We start from the raw sequence: 6,000 nt of genomic DNA on the forward strand, positions 1-6,000 counted from the left end.
GAATATTCACCAAAACCTGACAGAAAATGTATTTTCAAACCCTTTTCTTCGATTCTACACCAAAAAGGAAAGAAAAGTCGCAATGCAAAAGGGGAAAAGGGAAAGGGAGAGAAAGACTAAAAATAGCTTTCGCCCTACATTCGTTGGTGACGGCTTAGATATATTTGGTGAGCTGTGTCCATATCAGGCTTACTGCAACCTTCCGTTCTGGAGTTATCCCCTTTGCCGAATACTTAAACCTTATTTTATTTCAAATGTGGCGTGTAGCATTGGAGTCATGAAAGGACTAACCCTCCCAACAGCCCCCCACCCCCTTCCGAAAAACCTTGTTTGTAACATATTTTTCTAGATCTGAGGCATTGGGATAAAGAGATAGTGAGACCATTTGTTTTTTCCAGTTCTCCGTCCATCTATTCCAAAATATGGGGGTATTTTGCATGACAAGCACTTGTTTCCCAGAGGTCAATTTATAAGGTTCCATCCCTGAAAGTTCATCGGGATTTTCCCACGTGGTTTCTCCTTGTCAGCGTTGCAGGACGGAGGACCTGACAAAGGGCAGGTGTCCAGTCGTTCGGATGGGACAAACAACCAAGGTCCCGTGTACACGTTGGCGTGCATGTAAAAGATCCCTTGGCAGTTGGAGTAGGTCAGTGTCGCTGCCCTGGCAAAATATCCCTCATCGCACACTGCATGGCATATGTCTGTCTTCATTAGCCCAGTCGGAGCAGAACAGTAGGTCGTTAAACCCCATATCATTTCATTTCATTTTCAATTTATAAGGCCACACAATGCGATCTGTCACGACTAGGACCTGACTTGGATAAGTTGGAGGAAAATCTAAAGAGAGAGAGAGAGAGAGAGAGGGGGGGGGGGGGGTAACGTCCACTCAACGTTAAACAAGGTTATTTCGGGAAAATCATATAGTTCAATTTTATTTCAATAATTGGCTTGCGCGTAGGGGTCTTTGGCAGTGGGAGGGAATCTGATAACTCGGGGAAAATCCACGAGATTGGACATGCGACCCTACACCTTCTCACGTACAACCGGGGAATCGAAACCACGCCAGTTGACTCAATGACAGACCTTATGGTAAAACGAAAAATGAATAACAAACAATATGATATCATGAAAAACTATTTAATCTAAAAATATTATACATATATATATATATATATATATATATATAGTATGTTGAACAAAATACACGTGTATAGCTCATGTCTTGAAACGTTGCCGGTCCGTCATCAAATCCAGTCCTTAGAGTGGTGGCTGTAACTTCTTATTTACCTGAAAAATATATTTGGTCAATCGGATTAAAACACAGATACTATTTCGTTTCGTTTTATATAGTTCAAAATTTCGTTTTACTTGTCTTTACTACACTAGGATCTGGAAGAGTTGTTATATTACCTGCGTTTTAGTTCAAGGGGTGTGATGGGGGATATTTTAGATGAGTGCGTCAAAAATTGTGATAGTGTTCAACGGCATTGTGATATATTTTTACAAACCATGCGATCGAACCATGATTCGCTGTATAAAGCGTTAGATAATTTGACAAAACCTGCCCGAATACTCACTGTGTTATTTTATATTATGACAATTAAAACAAGACATTAAAATGAAAGGGGGTTTAACGTCCGACTCGTCTGCTCTTAACTGGGCTTATGAAGACGGGCATATGCGGTACAGTGCGCTACGGCCTAGTCTACTCGAATTTCAACTATCTAGGGATATTTTACGTGCGCACCCGAAGAATTCCATAATGGGTTCAATAATTTCACAATGAAAAATACAAAGATGTTTTGAAACTTACCATACATTTTACCTAAACCCATTCCCATGCCGCCCATACCATATCCTTTCATCATACCCATTCCTCCATATCCCATGCCGCCTAATCCCATGCCATATCCCATGCCGCCCATACCATATCCCATTCCGCCGAGACCATATCCCATGCCGCCCATACCATATCCCATTCCGCCGAGACCATATCCCATGCCGCCCATGCCATATCCCATGCCGCCCATACCATATCCCATGCCGCCCATACCATATCCCATGCCGCCCATACCGTATCCCATCATACCACCGTAAGGAACGGCAGCAGCTACGGAAACAAGGGCGAGAAAGGCGATGACGCTGGATACCATTTTGAGAATTCTGAAAGAAACACATTTACATTGATAAAAAGACATAAATATGGACGATTACAAAACTGAAATCCACGATAAAACTGCATAACTTTCCTTCACGATTAAATCAATAAATGAATAATCGAGATTATGCGTTTTATCGTAATGACTTTAGTAATGATGATCAAGGCTAGGCAGAAATTTCAATCGCTTAATTATCGGTTCGTAGTGGATCAATTTGACTGAAATTTTCAGCCAATTGGCTTTACATTATCTAGTTTTTAACTATTATAGTGAGAACTGCCAACTCGTTATCTCGTCTCCCATAATGTATCTTTAATTGATATTGTGACCTGTTAACTATTATAGTGAGAACTGCCAACTAGTTATCTCGTCCCCCATAATAATCTTTAATTTAGCAGTTAATAATTTATTTAATCATGTCCTAATCTTTATATTTTTTATTTTCGGATTAAACGATTTAACTTAATTTAATATATGATAATATACTTGAATATATACGGAAGCTCAAATACGAACTATTTTTGTTTATTTCTTTTCAATTTTTAATTTTGAAAAAAAATAATTTCGAATTTCTATTTTTAATTTTCGATTTTGTACAATAATTTTCAATTTTGTACAATAATTTTCAATTTTGTACAATAATTTTCAATTTTGTACAATAATTTTCAATTTTGTACAATAATTTCTAATTTTGTAAAATAATTTCTAATTTTGTTAAATTATTTCTAATTTTGTAAAATAATTTCTAATTTTGTAAAATAATTTCTGATTTTGTAAAATAATTTCTAATTTTGTAAATTTGTTTTGAGAACCATCAGACAGCCCCGGTTCACTTACATCTTGTCCAACCGCGTTGTTGGTTTTCTCCGGGTCTTCCGGTTTCCTCCCACTGCAAAAGACCCCTACGCGCAAGCGAATTATTGAAATGAAATTAAATAATAAGTTAGTCCCGAAATGACCTAGTTTGTGTCGAGTGGACGTTAAACCCATCCCTCTCGCTCTCTCTCTCTCTCTCTCTCTCTCTCTCACTTACTGGTAGTAGTTGCGATGGGACAAAAAATTGAGGTCTCGTGTACACATTGGAGTGCATGTCAAAGATCTCTTCGCAGTTGGAATTCGATATAAGTTTAGGCTGTAGCGTCACTATCGGGATAAAATTTCCTTCATAGTACACTGTACGGCGTATGTCCGTCATCATTAGTCCAGTCGAAGCAGAACAGTAGGACGTTAAACCACACTTCATTTCCCTGTCGCCATGGGACCCACGGTGGCTATGCGATTAAAAAACTCTCGGCCGAGAATGTTCATCGGTATTTTCAGGCGTGATTTCCCCTTCTAAATGGTGCAGGGCGGAGGACCTAACGAAGACAGCTGTTGAGTCGTTCGCATGCGACGAACACTCGAAGGCTCACACTTTGGCATGCAGGTATTTTCAGGCGTGCCCCCCCCCCCCCCGCCTTGTAAATGGTGCAGGACGGGGGACCTAACAAAGACAGCTGTTGAGTCGTTCGCATGCGACGAAAACTCGAAGGCCCACACATTGGCGTCCAGGTAAAAGACCCTTAGCAGTTGAAATTCGATACAAGAGTAAGCCGTAGCGCCGCTGCGCGGGCAAAATTTCCCTCATAGCACATTGTATTGCGTAAGCCCGTCTTCATTAGCCCAGTCGCAGCAGAAAAATAGGACGTCAAACCCCATTTCATTTCATTTTATTTTATTCAGTGGTCCCATTTCGTTGATAACAGACGGTTGTTAATTTACAAATTAAAAATTAATTTACAAAATTAAAAATTAATTTACAAAATTAGAAATTAATTTACAAAATTAAAAATTAATTTACAAAATTAAAAATTAATTTACAAAATTAAAAATTAATTTACAAAATTAAAAATTAATTTACAAAATTAAAAATTAATTTACAAAATTAAAAATTAATCTACAAAATCCAAAATTAAAAATAGAAATTAGAAATTATTTTTCAAAATAAAAAATTAAAAATAGAAATAGGAAATCGAAAAACAAAAAGTAGTTCGTATGTGAGCTTCCGTAAATATATGAATAAATAATTAAGAAACGAAACATTAGCCTTAAAGTTTTTTGTAAATAATAATATATTTCTCACCTGGTGAGTACCTAAAAGTTTTTTTGTAAATAATAATATTTTTCTTACCTGGTGAGTACCTTAGTAAATGCGGTTAAAAAAGGTAATAGTAACATTATTCTTTGCGTCCGTTATTTATACCAAAAAATCACGGGTTTGGGACCGGTTTCTCTCCCGAGGCGTCCAGCAAATCAATGTTAATCAATCATTTTTAAAAAAATCAAACTTATTCCCTGTTCAATATTACCTCCAAAAATATAATTAATTATTTTTTATGAATATCAATTACGAACCAAACACATAATCAATCAGCATTAAAAAGATATGAAATGGGGTCTAACGCCCTGTTCCGAATGGGTTCACGAAGTCGGAAATACGCCATACTGTGTGCTATGAGGGAATTTTTTTCTTTTCTTAAATACACTTTTATTTACGTCATTATTTACAACGTCAATATTTACAAGCACATGTTTATATCGTAAAGATAAAATAGATTGTTCTGTATAAAGGGTTCCTACTATACACAGATCTAAGTACATAAATACATCAATGGGGATTCGGTATGGATGAAGTCTTAAAAAGATATTTCCATTTATTTAGGTATAATTCTGGAGATATACCAATCTCCAATTTAGCATGTTCTACTAAAAAGCTTCCATGCTTATTAATATTGAGTATTTTGTTTCGTAGTGTAGCGCGATATACATTGAAATACATGATTAATGAAGATCCATTCAGTATTATTTATATAATCTGGTTTGATATGTGTTTTTATATATATATCTTTATATTGCTGCGATCTAAAATAGAACGAAGATGATTCCATATTATTTGTGAAAATGGGCTGAAAACAAAGAGATGTTCTACATTTTCTGTATTAGATTCGCAGAAAGTGCGTGCAGAGTGTGTTATCTACTTTTCTAATTTTGAATAATTTATCATTTGTGAATATAATCCTATGGAGATATTTGTATTCAAAGCACCTCAGTTTTGCACTAAGACATACAGTGTTCATTATTTTAAATGTATTTTCTTGAACAGCGGCGCTATGGCCTACTCTTATATATCGAATTCCAACTGTTAAGGGACCTTTTACGTGCACGCCAAAGTGTACACTGGTCCTCAGTTTTTTTTATCCTATCCGAACGACTAGACAGCTGTCCCGATAAACTGCTTTACAAAGATCCTGCCCCCCCCCCCCACACACACACCGATAAAGACGAATGGAAAGATGTCGGAAATGTATGAGTATGTCGGAAATGTTTGTTGATCTAACAATCCAGCGTGAACCTGTTGGGGTGCTTGGCGCTTTCCCTGATATAGCTGTTATCAAAATTGTGATTTGCCCTTCATTAAAAAGTTGTGACATATAACAATTAAGTGTCAATCGGTTCAGGCGGTTAGTTTTTCCTGGAACACGGGTGGTTGGATGGCCGAATAGTTAGCACGTGCGCGCTGTATCATACAGTCTGTCATTGAGTCATCTGTCGTGGTTTCAATTCCCTGGTTGTACGTGACAAGGAGTAGGGTCGCCTGTCCAATCTCGTGGGGTTTCTCAGGGTCCTCTGCTTTCATCCCACATCTGTTAAAGACCCCAATTGAAATAAAATTGAACCATAGGTTGATCCCGAAATGACCTAGAAATGACGTTGACCACCCCTCTATCTCTCTCTCTCTCTTAGATGGATCTACAGAATGTCTCCAAACCATATTTGATTAAATAAGTATTCTAAAACGAAC

General features: G+C 37.2%; 1 long non-coding RNA gene across 1 annotated transcript; it reads right to left on the reverse strand.

Moving 5' to 3' along the window:
* Window positions 1-1,185: 1,185 nt before the first annotated feature.
* LOC126812175 (uncharacterized) lies at window positions 1,186-4,361 on the reverse strand. Its single transcript, XR_007675842.2, has 3 exons — window positions 4,330-4,361; window positions 1,814-2,163; window positions 1,186-1,287 (listed from the first exon to the last, which is right to left on the reverse strand). It is a non-coding gene; the product is annotated as an uncharacterized LOC126812175 (long non-coding RNA).
* Window positions 4,362-6,000: the final 1,639 nt, after the last annotated feature.

This window comes from Patella vulgata, chromosome 2, assembly GCF_932274485.2.
Source record: "Patella vulgata chromosome 2, xgPatVulg1.2, whole genome shotgun sequence".
Taxonomy (NCBI): Eukaryota; Metazoa; Mollusca; class Gastropoda; family Patellidae; genus Patella; species Patella vulgata.